Raw genomic sequence first — 16878 nt, 5'->3', positions numbered from 1 at the left:
GGGGGACAGCAGAGGAAGCAACCCAGAGCCCATCCTCACCCAATGTGGCATCTGTGTGACAGGCAGGCGCCCAAACTTTGAAGCTGCTCTCATCTCCCCTGCCTGAGTAAATCTGCACCGTTCTCTTCATTTAAATAAATGAAATCCTTTCAAACTGATGAAGGCAGCTGGAAGAACACAGTTTTGATAACAGTCCATGGCTTATGTGTTGGATAAGAATGCAGTGGTTGCTGAAACAAATGCTACTTTTAAACATATGAAATGATTTTTTTTTCCAAACTTCTTTTACTTCAAAGGTGTTCAAAGGTTTAGAAAAGTTAAAGAAATCACACAAAAATAGCACAATGAGCATGTGTGTGTATATTTGTCTATATTCTAGATTTACCTGATAGAAGCATTCTTGGTCTCTCTTTCTCTCCCCGTTTCGTTCCTTTGTTTCTTTAACTCTCCCCCTCCACCTCTTGATTTTTTTTTTAAATCAATCTGAGCCACATGAAAGTGTGTTACAGATATTTTGACATCTAAGAGTAAAAACACTTACTTCCTTAGCCATAATACTATGAACCGAGGCAGCTAAATTAGGAGAAATTATAAGTGATCTATGTTCAAACTTTACCAGTTGTCCCTCAAATGTCTATTTTTTTTTTCAAATGTTGCAGAATAAGGATTCTTAAAACAGTGATGCAGGAAATCATTCCTCTGTTCTCCATAGGAGCTAGAAAATTTGTGGTTGATTTTAGTAGTGCCTAAGTAGTTTAAAGTGGGCATCTCTGTGTACACAACTGGGTTTGTGCATTGAAAATGCAGCAAACCTGCATTGGCTCTTTGCTACTGGTCTTCTCTGGAAAGACAAACATGTCCGGTTCTTCATCTGGGCATAACTCTTATTTTCTGATACTTATAATTTGTTTTATGCTGTCATTCCATCTGAGCTGAAATTCTTTAGAAATGAACGGGTACCTATGAAGTGTACATATACATGTTCATTTTGTCAGATTCCTTGCCAAGGAGAATTGATCCCTAAGAGTTGGTTAGTCCTTTAAGTATGTCTTAACATGTTAGTGATAATTAGGAAGTAAATGAAAATTTATTTGTATTACATAAATGTTGTTTAAGGCATTTCTAAAGTTCTTGTTTGCGTCAGACAATGGTATTTTCAAGTACTTAGCCACTGAGGATCAAAATCGGGTTTTTATGCAGAAAAGTACCTTCCTGTTGAAACTAGATTAATTATAGGTTATAGTGATGGTCTTGGTCAACAAAATGTTAGCCACATGTTAGGATTTAATTGTAAATACTTCCTTTGTGTCTTGAGTTGAGTGATTTGTTTGATATTTTCATCATGACTGTTACCATTTTTAAATCCATTATATTCTGTAAGTCATAAAATTGTATGGGATAGGAATGTTCAGTAGACCATATTGTTTGAACTGACATGAAAAGTATCCAAACATCCATAGAGTTTTTGTGTAAAGAAGCCTGTAAGCATAATATATTGTTGCGACAAAAGATATAGTCATTTGTTCACATTCTTGGTTAGGCAAGTTAAACTGTGATTTCTCCTCATAAACAATGCACAAATTTTTTTCCAGGTTAGATCAAAGAGAAGCTACTATATAAATCTTTGCCAAAAGTGAGGCATATCATAAGGGAATCTATTTTATCCTAAAGAGAAATGCAATTGTATGGTGATAGATGTAAACATCATAGTTAGAACTGAAGGCCTTAGCATTGCAGGTGGTCTCTTCTTCCTGCTGAAATTCCAGGCTTCCAAACAGAAGGGCAGTTCTATCTTTCTGGATCATGACTTATGATCACACAGGGACATTGGTAGACACACGCATCTGTCAAAGACTGAAAATAGATGTTATATGACCAATACTAGAGTACATAATTAAAATTTAAATAGAAACCTAGAGATACAAAACCATACAAGGCAAAAAATGGGTGAAAGATGAGGTGCGTGATGCCAAAGGAAGGCCAATTGTAGGTAGCTGTCATGTCAGGCAGATATTCGGAGCTGAAGACAGAAGATCCTGAATTTGAACCCCATTTCTTCTGCTTAAGGTTTACTAAATTTTTGAAAAATGTTTTTTTCCCTTACCCCAATTCTTATTATTAATCTTAATCTGCCTTACAGACTTGCGAATAAAACATTTGAAGGAAAACCTTCATTGTCCTCTGATACAGCTAGGGTATGTTACAAATTTGCATGTAACCTATTGTGTCCATAAATGGTAGAGTTTATTTGAGAGAAGAGGAACACGGGCCATCTTTTTTTTTTTTTTCTGTATGTAAAGCATCTTGCAGATTGCCTGACATTTACGATGTGCTGAATACATGTTAGCTCTGCTGGATTTGTGGACGCTGGTCTGGCCGTCTGGTCAGGTACAGCCCCATCTGGACGTCAAAATGTTGCCTGGTGGTTTTAAAGTTTCACGATAGATGTTGAGAGCACCTGTCCTGCCTCCATTTCTCTAGAATGGCTCATGGTTTTTTTCCTGGTGGTTCTTTAAATTCACACCAGCCCAGGTGGTACATCGAATGACTCTTGCAAGGGCTGTTGTTATCTTTGTGCTATGAGATGCACTCAAAGAAGGGACAATGGAGGCCATCTGATTCAACCACCTCATTTCACAAACCAAGCGATAAGCCTATTAAATTGAGATTGTCCAAGATCACACAGATAGTAAGTAGCAGACGGGAGTGAGAATTCCGGTCTCTTTTCAATTACAAGTTCAAGATTCTCTCTCTCTCGTTTCCTGTTGCATTCTCTTCTTTTTTTTTCTTTCTCTTCTGTCTTCTCCTTCATCTGGCTTTGAACTCACTATGTATTGCAGACTGGTTGCTCTCCTGCCTGCCCCGCTTCCATATGCTGGTATACCCGTGTATGCCACTATGCCTGGGTAAGCCATTCTCTTTGTAATCCCTGGGCACTTCGTTCAGCTGCCCAGAAACCCAGTCTTTGTCACAAACTGGGGCAGTGTTGCTGTGTTCTTCCTCTTTCTGTTCTTTTATTCTCATTGCAAAGGAACTTTTGCTTCTGCCATGTTCCTGTATGACTCACTTCTTTCTCTGCGGGCTTTTCTGGCCTAGCTGGCCAATTTCATGCCCTTTTATACGAGGTAACTTATCTTACCATTGTCACTAAGTACTTGTCACTGGTGGCTGTTCCTTTCTTCTTCTTCTTTTTTTTTAATTTATTTTATTTATTTATTTATTTATTTATTTATTTATTTATTTATTTATTTGAGAGAGACAGACAGAAAGAGGCATAGAGGAGAGAGAGAATGGGCGCACCAGGGCCTCCAGCCATTGCAAACGAACTCCAGACGCGTGCGCCCCCTTGTGCATCTGGCTAACGTGGGACCTGGGGAATCGAGCCTCGAACCGGGGTCCTTAGGCTTCACAGGCAAGCGCTTAACCGCTAAGCCATCTCTCCAGCCCTTCTTTTTTTTTTTTAACCAAGCATCTCTCATACTCCCATCCTTCCTTCACACCTCCATGAGCCCTTTGCCCATTCTGTGTGTCCGCTACATGTGCCACTGCCTCTGCTGGGATCGCAGTGTGCGTTACTCTAAATACTGTCATCAAAGCACAGTGGGAACTTTGGGAACTGACAGAAATATTTACAGCTTGATGGTCCTGGTGCTTATATGATTACATACCTTTATCAATAGTCACCAGATATGGAATTGGCAATTTTTTTTTTCTATAACACATATATCCCCGAAGAACAATGGTATTTCCAGTTGAAATTCTTTCACTGAATGCCAGAATCATTATCATAGCTATCTGCTGAACCACCCCTGAAACTTCAAATTCATGGGATCCAAGATGGAACTCATCACCTTTTTATCCAAACCTGTTCTTTTTCCCCTTTATATAATTTCTGTTTCACTCACAGATCTCCTGTCTCTCAGTCTCTCCTCTCCACATCAAGCTAGCTTCATTTTGAACATCAAACCATGCCTGATTCCTCTTTTCTCTTTCTTACATCCACCTCTCTTTAATCCTTTACCACATTCTAAGTTCCATTTGGTTCACCTTTTATTAAACTACTGAAACAGGTATGTAATTCAACCTTCTGACGGTTAGTCTCATGATTTTCAAGGCCTTGGGCCCCTCGCCACCAGAAAAGTCTCTCTAAAACACAGTTCCTGTAGCACATGGCTTCCTATAGGAAGCGTTTTAGGGACTATGCACTTCCATCCGTAGAGGTCATCGAATTATTCTTTCTGCTGTGAAATACAGGAACTCCAAATTTGGACTCCTGACGAACTTTCTTCCTTTCCTGACCCTCACTGCACACTCTGATTGGAAATACTTCAGTCTATCCGGATTGCCTCCATGTTTTCCCAAGGCTGTCCTTTTCCCTTGTACCCCAACATTCTCTGTCCCCCACCTACTATGAGGCTCTCCAGCCTACCCAAGCCTGACTTCTCACCAGAGGCATCTCCTCCCACTTGAATGACCTACGTATGTGATATGTATTGTACATTGCATGGAAACTGCTACACTCCTTTATCACGATTTCTTTATAAGTCTGTTTTCCTCTCCTAAATTCCATGGGAAACAAACTCATGCAGTCTCATTCTCCTAGTACCTTCAGCACTGCTAGGCCAGTGCCTAAACACATGGCTACTTTGAAACTTCCCAGTGGCTACACAAGCTGTCCTCATAGATGTCAGGATATAGTTCCCCTGCCCCTACCTCTGAGGTTTGTTTTTTTTTTTTCCATGCAGGAAACCCCTGGAATGATTGTAACCTACAAGATACATGCTAAGTATAAGCAAACTATAAGATCAGTGTTTATGTTTTCACTCCATTTAGATTCCAAGAATTGTTTCATCACCTTTTTTTTTTTTTTTTTTTTTTTTTTGAGGTAGGGTCTCACTCTAGCCCAGGCTGACCTGGAATTCCCTATGTAGTCTCAGGGTGGCCTCAAACTCACAGTGATCCTCCTACCTCTGCCTCCCGAGTGCTGGGGCTAAAGGTGTGTGCCACCGTGCCTGGCCCATTTGATGGACCTTTGCCCTCCTAGACTTTGTGAACACTCTCCCCAAAGGTCTCCCCAAAGCCCTGCCTGCATGGCCGCTGGTGGTTGGTGCCCAGGATGGAGAGAAAGGCTTTATTCCTTTTCTGTGTCTCCGGTGGCAGGGCAGCTCTGTCCTGAACTCTGGGTTCTTGACATCTCTCCCCAAAGTTTCATCCCTCTTGCTCCTCGAAGATGCTTCTCCTCTTTTTCCTGGTCTAGAGGCGCAGGATGACTTTGAGGCTCCCTGTGGTAACTGGTTCTGTTGTCTCTGTCTGCTTTTCACAGGAAGCTGACCCACTCATGTGGCTTTAACCATCCCTATGCTGAGATCCTCTGAATCTCCACTTCCCGTCTCCATGTATCTCCTCTCTTCCTTTGAGTTACTCTGCCTTACACCCAATTCAACGTATCCATTTTTACTCCTTTCAGACATGCGCGGCCACCGAAGCTATTATTCTTTCCCCTAAAAACCTATTATTCTCACAGACCTTCACCAACTTAGTGAAGAAGAACTCCCTGCACTCAGTTACTCAAGCAAAATATCTGGCAGTCACTGTCAACAACTCCCTTCCCCTCCTTGTCCCCACCAGGTCCATTTGTAAGTCCCCCCAAATTCCACCTTTCACCCATATTGTCAGATGTCTCACATGCTGCTTTGTTCGTCCAAAGGCACCAGCCAGGAGGCCACAAGCGGTTCTGGACTGGGTTCTCCAACTGTACCCAGATTCCCTGCAGGTTCCTCTCCCGCACCCCCGGCCTGCTCCCAGATGCATTCAGGCTGCAGTAGGAAGTGCAAATGTAAAAGTAAATGATGTGTCTTAGCAGTCATCAGTGGCCTCTTATTTCCTCAAATAAATGCCAGCATCTCACCAGTTTATGCGGCCAGGTACAGCCTGGCTGAATGTGCTATTCTGTGCCTGTTTGAGAGACATCTTCCTGTGGACCATTTCCAGATGCCTGAGTTTGGTGGGCCTCAGACCCCGACATCTGCATCTTCTGTGGAAGGCTCTCAGTCAGAAGAGTTCTTTCTCATTCTTCAAGGTGGTCTCCTTGGAAAATCCTACTGAAGTTGGTCTGCTTGTTAGGCTTTCCTTTTATAATTGTCATCATTTATTCACTGTTTACTTCTTTTTCTTTTATTTTCAACTCTCAACACTTATCAGCTCATCCTACAGACTCAGTAAACCCAGCTGAAGAAATGACTACAAGTGCTTATATTAACAAAACCAGTGTCCAACAGTGCACAGAAATGTTGATCATTTTCCCCAAAGAAATCCAGTGCCTTAAACCTGCATTTTAAAAAAATATATTTTTTATGTATTTGAGAAAGAGAGGGATAGAGAAAGAATGGGTGCACTAGGGCCTCCCGCCACTGCAAATGAACTCCAGACGCATGCGCCACCTTGTGCATCTGGCTTACGTGGGTCCTGGAGAATTGAACTGGGATCCTTTGGTTTGCAAGCAAGCACCTTAACCACTAAGCCATCTCTCCAGCCCTTAACATACATTTTATACAAAATGTTAAAGTAAGCTAAAGGGTTGCGTATATGTGATGTGTGTGTGTATGTGTGATATGTGTGTATGTGATGAGTGTATGTGATGTGTGAGTGTGATGTTTGTGTATGTGATGTGTGTGTATGTGTGATATGTGTATATGTGATGTGTGTGTGTGATGTGTGTGATGTGTGTGTATGTGTGATATGTGTATATGTGTGTGTGTGTGTGTGTATGTGTGTAGGCCAGAGGTAGATATCTATATCGTGTGTCTTCCTTGATGGCTTTCTACTTTCTTTTTTTTTTTTGTTTTTTTTTTTTAATATTTTCTTGGTCATTTTTTATTTATTTATTTGAGAGCGACAGACAGAGAGAAAGACAGAGGAAGAGGGAGAGAATGGGCGCGCCAGGGCTTCCAGCCCCTGCAAACGAACTCCAGATACGTGCGCCCCCTTGTGCATCTGGCTAACGTGGGACCTGGGGAACCGAGCCTTGAACCGGGGTCCTTAGGCTTCACAAGCAAGCGCTTAACCGCTAAGCCATCTCTCCAGCCCGCTTTCTACTTTCTTTATGAGGTGGAATCACTGCTTTGAACCCGGAGTCACTGATTGGGGTGGTCTAGCTAGCCAGTCTGGGGATTTTCTGTCACCACTTCTCACATGCTGGTGCTGGGTTGTAGACAGGGCACCACACCCACCTGGCATGCATGGGTGCTTGGGTCAGAACTCTGCTGTTACACCTGTACAGCGGTGTTTTATCCACTGGGCCATGCCCTCTGTCATGAAGTTTCTAACAGTCATCTCTAATATAAAGGTCTACTTTTAAGCATCTCAAAGTCAATACTCTGTCTTCATAGTTCTTGTCATGGTAAATAGAATGTCGAGAGTGACAATGCAGAGTGTCCCCAGAAGTCCCAGCGTTCTGGTTTGTATTGTGCATTTCTTTGTATAATAAACATTTCCATGTTCGGCTGAGGAAAGGTCAGTGGGACAAAAGTTAGCCAGATTTCTTCTGTGCACAGCAAATCGCTGATGCTAAGTTTTGTGTAGCTAATGTGTGAATTAAGCTCCTCTCAATAAGTCACATTGAAAAATTTAGCAGGAAAGTCATGTGACCAAATACACTCATAAGTTGTTCTTGACATAGACTTTGCCAAATCCACTCACATTTAGTGTGTATTCAATATATTTTTATACCAACAAAGTGCTGGAATAGGGAGGGGGGTAAAGGTCCTTGGTGTAACTATCAGGGCATGGACATAGAGGCTTCCATTCTTTGCCACAAACCCCCAAATCCTCTCCTTCTTATAGTTCCTGGCCACCCCATTCCCCACAACTGCCAGTCTTAGATTTTTCTCTGCTTCACTGCAGCTCTGGACTTTTCTGCTATTTATTTTTTCATTATGGTTAGTATGCTATCTTAGAACACATGTAATTCAAAAGTAGGAATAAGCTTTTTATGTATAAGCATGAATACGAATTGTGTGTAGTATTTGGACCTTCAGTACAAGCTTGAAAAGGTTTGGAATCACCCTGACTAGCATACAAATAAATTATCAATTAAAACTCATATTTAAAAATCCTAAGTCTTTCAAGTTTAAAAACAAGCATGGAACAAAGAAAGCTTAAACACAGACAACAAAAATATGCAGGTCTTGTGCTAGGCATAGTGGTCCATGCCTGCAGCGCCAACACTTGGAAGGTGGAGGCAGATGGATGAGTGGTTTAAGGTCATCCTCATTTACTGAGTGAGTTTGAGGCCAGCTGAGGCTCCATGAGCTCTTGTCTCAAAAACAAAACAGAGGGGCTGGAAAGATGGCTTAGCGGTTAAGTACTTGCCTGTGAAGCCTAAGGACCTCAGTTCGAGGCTCGATTCCCCAGGACCCACGTTAGCCAGATGCACAAGGGGGCAAACATGTCTGGAGTTTGTCTGCAGTGACTGGAGGCCCTGGTGTGTCCGTTCTCTCTCGATCTATCTGCCTCTTTCTTTCTCTGTCTGTCGATCTCAAATAAATAAATAAAAATAAACCAAAAATATTTAAAAATAAAAAAGAAAGAAGACCTCAGGTCTAAAAGTTATATTCTATAACTTCTAATATATAAATAAAGCAATGCTTAGAAAGCTATTAGAAAACATAAAACCATTTTATCAATGAGTTCATGATAAAACTTGATATGCGAAGAGAACAAGCAAATGACCTCGTCCAATGCAGAAAGCCAACAGGGAAGCTCAGAGCAGAAGGTATTGAAATAGAAAACGTTGAAGATGCCAACACAGTAAAATAACGAGGCTTTCAAAAACAAATCCTGGTGAAATGTGTAAAGCTGTGAAGAGATTGCTGAGTAAAAAGAGTTATGAATCAGTAATCTAAGCAATAAGGAGAGGAGCCTTTGCTTCATATTTCAGGCATTAAAAAAAAGTAACAGAGAATGGCTACACATACCAAATAGACCAATGCAAAGGAATACAATAAGTTTTTCCTCTAACGAATGAAAAGCAACTTGAATTCTTATGGCACAAGCAGGAGTATAGTTTTATACAATTGCTTTTTAAAACTGTTACGTAACACGTACTGGCATTGTATGTGAACTTACCTTAGGCCTATCAATTCAACTCTAGGTTTAAAAGAGAAATGAGAAGAAGTTTGCGATAACTTCTGAACACAAATATGGCTTGTGCATATGAGCTTCACCTGGAATAAAACACAATGTCCATTAAAATAGAATAAACAAGTTACACTTATATAAAGGTGTGCGCAAATTCATCTCATTTGTAATAGAGTACAACCAGCAACAAAGATAGGAGGAAGAAGTACAATTATATAATAGTGTGTACAGGGCTGGAGAGATGGCTTAGCAGTTAAGCGCTTGCCTGTGAAGCCTAAGGACTCCAGTTCGAGGCTTGATTCCCCAGGACCCATGTTAGCCAGATGCACAAGGGGGCGCACACATCTGGAGTTCGTTTGCAGTGTCTGGAGGCCCTGGCATGCCCTTTCGGTCTCTCTCTATATATCTGCCTCTTTCTCTCTCTCACTGTCCATTGCTTTCAAATAAATAAAAAAATTTAAAAAAATAATGGTGCGTACAAACGTATCCAATTTGTAATAGAATACTATGCAGCAACAAAAATAGGATGAAATATGTTGCATTTATATAATGATGTGTACAAATTCATCCTATTTTTAATAGAATACTACATAGCAACAAAGATTGGATGTACAATCTATCTCTATCTGTCTATCTAATCTATCTATACATATATATGTGTGCGTGAATGAATTTATTCCTTTTGTAATAGAATACTACACAGCACCAAAGAAAAATGAAGTGTTACATAGAAACTTGGGGGCTCATACACATAATACTGAAAGAGAAAGAAGCCAGATATTTATAACTGTATGCCTCTGTTCATGTAAAATTTTTTTTTAAATTTTTTTTATTTATTTATTTGAGAGCAACAGACACAGAGAGAAAGACAGATAGAGGGAGAGAGAGAGAATGGGCGCGCCAGGGCTTCCAGCCTCTGCAAATGAACTCCAGACGCGTGCGCCCCCTTGTGCATCTGGCTAATGTGGGACCTGGGGAACCGAGCCTCGAACCGGGGTCCTTAGGCTTCACAGGCAAGCGCTCAACCGCTAAGCCATCTCTCCAGCCCTGTTCATGTAAAATTTAACAATGGATAAAACTCATCTGTGAGGATTGAAGTCAGCATAGCTACCTCCAGGATGGGACCTTTTAGGAAGGGGCAGGAGAGATTCTTCTGTGGTATTTACATTAGCATATAGTAAGCAATCCATTTATAAGTAGTAGTGCAGCAGTTTACATAAGTCTATGTCTCAGATTAAATTTATGAAAAAAAATAGAAAATACACAAAATGAAAAGAACCAAAGGTTACTGTGCAGAACTTTAAGTTACTAGATGGAAAGTTTCAATTATATGGAAATGGTGTTGAATAATGTATATCACCAAAACTGGAGAGAAAGAGAGAAAGAGCGATTAAAATATTATTAACTTCTTGCAAATGTTCCCACAAAGATAATGCCAGACCCAGATGGCTTTCAGAGTGAATTCCAAACATAAACATAAACCTAAAATTATGTCAAATATATAAAAGAGCAAATACTCCTAATTCACTTAGTGAATGTTATCATCTTGATAATCAAAACCAGACCAAGTTGTTAAAAACAAACAAACAAACAAAAAAACCTCTATGCTAATAAGTTTTTTTGGTTGTTTTTTCCAGGTAGGGTCTCTAGCCCAGGCTGACCTGGAATTCACTATGTATTCTCCAGGTGGCCTCAAACTCATGGCAATTCTCCTACCTCTGCCTCCCCAGTGCTGGGATTAAAGGTGTGCACCACCACGCCCGGCCCTCTATGCTAATTTTATTAATGATTTTACCTTTTAAAATTGTAAACAAAATATTAATAAAGTGAAGGACATAGTATACCAAAGTAAGCTTATGTTATTATTCAAATGGGTATGGGCAAATGAGAAGACCCAATGACTGTGCACACTTTCTGCACAAGCATGTGAATGTGAGAACAAGAAGCTTAAGTCTTGAGAGCCCAGAGAGATAGGTGGGTGTGACCACATGTCTGCAACCCCTGTCCTGTAGGAAGCTGAGACCAGGGGATGGATGATCAGTGGCGCTTGCAAGTGGCAAGCTCTGGAAACAGTAAGAGGCCAGATACCCTATGGGAAAAATGGGCAGGTGAATGATGGATAGGGATACCCACTGTTCTGTGCCACAGGCAAATGCATTCACTACACACATCACACCACACACGCCAGTCACATGGAACAAACAATGGATTTATCACAAAAATAATAGGAGGAGGGATTAGGCCAAGCAAATTGATTCATTTGCCACATTAGCAAATTAAAGAAGATAAATTACATTTGTCTCAAGAGTTGCAGAGAAACTAAACTCAATATCCTTTTGTGATTAAAACAGAACACTAACCTAGGAATGAACAAGGATTTTCTTAATAAGAACTAGTCATCATATTTCCTTCGGTAATTATTAGAATGTATGGGGAAACTTTAATACAGTTAATATTTTAAATTGAAATCACCTATCAGGCTTGCTTTGTAATCTGACTAACAAAGTAAGGTAAAATTAAATAAATATATAAATAAATAAAAATACATAAATATGCAAGGGTAGCATAAAAATTGAAAACAAACCAATTAAACTACCACAGGAAGGACATTTTTTGAGACCTTTTTTATGTGAGAGAGTAAGAGAAAGACATTGACAGAGTCAGAGACAGAATTGGCACACCAGGGCCTCCAGCCACTGTAATTGAACTCCAGATGCATGTGCCACCCTGGTGCGCATGTATGACCTTGTACATTTGAATCACCTTACATCTGGCTTACATGGGACCTGCAGAGTGAAATATGGGTCCTTAGGCTTTGCAAACAAGTTCCTTACCCTTTAAACAATTTCTCCAGACCGGGACATATATTTTTTAATAGAACATTACCCAAAGAATCTAGCCAGGCAATCTACCACTGAGCTATATCCCCAGCCTTTTAGAAAAAAAAATTAAAAAATCTTAACAATTCTTAAGAATGAATTAACTCATTTAATTAAATCCCTTGGATGTTTGTTCACAAAATCATATAGGAAATAGGAGAAGATATAAATTTTAGACTAACTTTATTTATAATCCACACAAAACCCAGGTGTTTTTAAATAACTCCTGTATTTAAGACATTTATGCAGAAAATGATTAAACAGCATTGGAAGATATTGTCTAAAAGACTCAAGCCAGTGATCAGGTGTAATTTGTTCATGGATAAGAAGATTCAACCTTCTGATGTCAGTTTTCCCTAAATTAATCTGTAAAATGGACGCTTCTTCCATTTAGTAGGCTTTACAATTGTTCATATTTTTAACTTTCTGGAGGAATTAAGATTCCAGTATGGAAAAAAAAAAATGAAAGAGCAAGAAGATCAAAAATTCTGGGCATGGTGGTCCCTCCCAGTAACGCCAGAACCTAAGAGTCCAATGTAGGAGGATTAAAGGTTTGAAGACATCCTGGGCTATATAGTGAGAGACTGTCTTTTTTTTTTTTTCCAGTTCATTCTGAGGGATTTGATGTATTATTTTATTATATGATTTATCTTTTCAGCAATTTGAGAAAAGCAATGGGAAAAAGAAAACTGCATAATGAACTTCTATGTATTCAGGACCCACTTAAAATATATATTTTTATCTACTTATTAATTAGAACGAATAGAGGGAGAGAATGGCCATGCCAGGGCCTCTTGAAGCTGCAAATATACTGCTTTGTGTCACTTTCTGCATTGCTTTACTTGGTACTGGTGGATCAAACCCAAGCCAGCAGGTTCTGCACACAGGGATCTTTAACCACTGAACCATCTCCCCAAGCCTCAACACCCACTTTCTACAGTTATTAAATGTGGCTAAGCTGGGCATGGTGGCTCACACCTTTAATCCCAGTATTTGGGAGACTGAGATAAGGTAGGACCACCATGAGTTTGGGTCTAACCTTGGCTACAGAAAGGTCTTTAGGTCAACCTGGGCTAAAGGGATAATCTCCCCCCCTCCAAAAAAAAAAAAAAAACAGCTAACAATTGTTCACCTATAGGGTTTTGCTGATAGTTAGGTCTGGAGGGGTGTTATGTTGTTTTCCAGGTACAGTCTTGCTCTAGTCCAGGCTGATCTGGAATTCACTATGTAGTCTCAGGGTGGCCTGGAACTAGTGAGACTGCCTTTAAATAAGCATTAGTATAGCGACTCTTTAAGGCAGCGAGTAATCAGTAGAGCCAAAGAGAAAGAGACTCTTCCAAAACAGACACCACGTGTGCATATCCTCAGGATGGAAGCGAGCCACATTCCCGCATCACTGAGGAAAAGGATGCAGAAATTAATTCATGAGCTATTTTATGGAAAAAAAATGAATTCCTCCTCACGTGTATAAAAATTAGTCCCAGGTACTTCAATGTACACAAGTGTCTGGAAGACAAAACCATAAACATCTCTGGGAAGAAAAAAAGAGAGTAGGAAATTATTTTTTATGATCTCTGATTAGGGACTCACTTCTGAAATAAGACTGTAACATAAATCATGAATGAAATTATTGATGTGTGCTTCTGCATTAAAAAAGGGGCTGGGGGTTGGGGATTTAGCTCAGTGGATGAGCGCTTGCCTAGCAAGCGCAAGGCCCTGGGTTCGGTCCTCAGCACCGAAAAAAAATAAAATAAAATAAAAATAAAATAAAAAAGGGGCTGGAGAGGTGGCTCGGTGGATAAAAAGCACTTGCTTGCAAAGCCTGATGTTACGGGTTCAGTGCCTTACTACCCACATAAAGCCAGACACGCAAAGGGTCATGTGCATCTGGAGTGCATGTGCAGTGGCAAGAGGCCCTGGTGCACCCATTTTCCCTCCCTCTCCACACCACTCACTCTCAAACACATAAATATTTTTAAAATAAGTCAAAAGTAAAGCTAGATGTGCTAACACATAATACCACAAAAACTGGAGTAACTTTCAGCTTTAGAAATGTGCAAGAAACAGCTGCAAATCGGTAGCAGATCATCAGCCGCCAGTGAGGCAATGTGAAAGGACATGAACAGCTGTGTCACGAACAAGAAGCAAGGAGATCCCTTAAACCTGTGGCAACATGTATCCTCATTAGAAGTATGGGCAGTGCCAATTCAGACAAGGAGTGTGGTGTGTAGGATGGCCGGGCATATAGGGCTTCCATAGCTACTCTCGATGCACTGCCTATATTGTAAGTGTTGGCAAGCATTTAACACTTAACAAAGTACGAAAATCACCCAAACTGTAGGGGGACCATCAGTATTCACCACTGCACATGCCAGATAACTATAAAGCTAATACAGCGAATACAAAACAGTAGTTTTAAAACTATAGCTGTAGCCTCACAACTGCTGAAGCCGAAGCACTCAAAACCTGTTCTGTCGGGGCTGTAGAGATGGCTTAGTGGTTAAGCGCTTGCCTGTGAAGCCTGAGGATCCCAATTCGAGGCTCACTTCCCCAGGACCTATGTAAGCCACATGCACAAGGGGGAACATGCGTCTGGAGTTCTTTGCAAGAGCTGGAGACCCTGGTGTGCCCACTCTCTCTCTCTTTCTCTCTGCCTCTTTCTCTCTCTGTCTGGTGCTCTCAAATAAATAAATAAAAATAAGCACAAAAATTAAAAAAAAAACAAAACCCTGTTCTGTCATTGTTCTAAGTTTGTCAAGTGTTGAAAAGGGATTAAAGACACATTAGCATCGCAGTAAGTGGTTTTCCTTTGGTGTAATTAGAAAGAGCTGTCTATGTACCCTACTTAACGGAGCACAGTTTGGGACTGTTACCCTGTCTAGTGTTCACTTTATTTTTATTTCTTGTCTGGTGCTTCAAGTTAAAGATAACAGACTAATCTTGTGCCTATCAGCAGCCAATCAGGCTTGTAAAGAGGAGGGGTCTTACTACACACACAGTTCTTGGACAGGCAGAGCTGTGTGACGTTATGGTTAGTCATAGAAACGTGGCTAGTCACCTTTCTCCCAAATATAGCACCTTGAAGGCTTATAGCTTGCTAGGGAAAGTTACTGTGTGGTACTAAGTTTATAAAAGTACAGTGGGCTACGTGCCATCCTGGAAGGACTGGCCTAGTGCCTTGGGGCCAGAGAAAGGAACCAGGTAGGAATTAGCTTTGCATATATTTGCATGAGCAGCAGAGGGACTGGGGAGAATTGTCAGATCCCAAGTCCTGAGGCAGGAGGAGCACATATCCTAACAGGGGCTAGTGTGGTCAGGGTGGGCAGAGACCACCAGGGGAGGAGTCAGAAAGCTGCAGGAAGCACTGCTTTAGCTAGTTACCCCGAGTGCCTTGTGCATTGTAGGTTCTTAGTAAACATTCATACATAACTGAAACCTGGTGACTAAATCATATACAAAAATGAAGCAAGGGAATATTTCTCCAAGAACTAAATACTACACCATTCCTTAGAACGAGGCATAGATAGAACAGAAGACACCTCATAAGTATGTGATGTCCTAGGCAGTTCACAACATACAGAGATCGAGTGGCAGGTGAGGTCCCCATATTGAGGCAAATAGTTTATTTTATTGAATTAAACATTGTGTTGCATAAGCAAGCCTTCAACCGACTGTGCATAGTTTTTGCTAGGGAGAGATGGCCACTATGGGGAGTTTAAGGGTATGCAGTATCACAGGGTAGAAGAAAAGAATTTATTGGAAAAAATGATATTCAAATAACGGTTTACAGAAATGGCTCTGGGAAGCTTCATAAGCTTCCCATTCCTAACAGCTGACATTGTATATTCCTTGCCTGCTTTTTAATATTATTATGTGCAGGTGGTCCATTTAAAATAAACAAGTTCTTAGTAAACATAATATATAAGCCTATGTATGATGCACACAGTACATATACATATGTGATGTGTCATTTACATAGTTCTGTATAGGTCTACAGTAGTTCCTACGTATGTATGTGTGCACATGAATTATTTATGGAATATTTTCTAAATGAATTTATCATGATAGAACAATTTCATCTAATGCTAGGATAATGGCTCATTTAGTCAAAATGCATCTAAATAAGTCATTCTTCCACAGTTGATGAAGTAGAAAAACATAATGAAATATTAAAATCAAACCTAGAAGCACTAAAAACCAACAAACAAAGGAAATATAAAGACTGCAATGATAGAATTTTATTCGCTTTGCCGTCAGAGTTAGTTCTAGGCAACAATAAAGATAAAGGGTGGCGAGAGATAAAGTGTTGAGTATATAGATGGAAAATAAAATCATACAAAGGAAAGGAAGATATTTGGTGGTACAGTTGGATTGATGGACATATGATAGAGTGCAGGGAAATGAAATCATATTGAGGAAATAACATTTACATCTAGTAAAAATTGTCTATGAAAAGCACCAGAAGTGAGAAGAAAACTAGAATTTTCCCCTAAGTTCAGAAAGCAAGTGAGCATTTTGAGAGGCAGTTACTTTGAAGAGCTATTCGTTAGTCTAAAAACCATTGTCATTGCTTTGATTGATTACTTACATTTTTGGAGACCAAGTGTTCATATTTTTATCTTACTGTATATTTGACAGGACTTATAATTTTGATGTACAACCTCTTGATTTATTTTAAGAACAGAAACATATCTGGATTACGAATGAGAAAGAGACTGTGATACTTTAAGCAAAAATACATTGTTATCTAAAAATCTTAGTGATACTTTACAAAATCTGATATCGACATTCTCTTGTTAGGAGAGCTCCCAAGATTATTTTGGGAGTGAAATACTCAAGAAGTTTGCCATGGGCAGTAAGG

The 16878-nt window shown here is 40.1% G+C and overlaps 1 protein-coding gene across 3 annotated transcripts in view; it reads left to right on the top strand.

Annotated features, from left to right (window-relative positions):
* The window catches only part of Znf521 (zinc finger protein 521), a 321006-nt gene that overhangs the window by 149324 nt on the left and 154804 nt on the right, over positions 1 to 16878 (top strand). The window lies entirely within an intron of this gene.

The sequence above is a fragment of the Jaculus jaculus genome, chromosome 15, assembly GCF_020740685.1.
Source record: "Jaculus jaculus isolate mJacJac1 chromosome 15, mJacJac1.mat.Y.cur, whole genome shotgun sequence".
Lineage (NCBI taxonomy): Eukaryota > Metazoa > Chordata > Mammalia > Rodentia > Dipodidae > Jaculus > Jaculus jaculus.
Note: the sequence above shows the minus strand (reverse complement) of the source record. Positions and strands in the feature narration are given on the sequence as shown.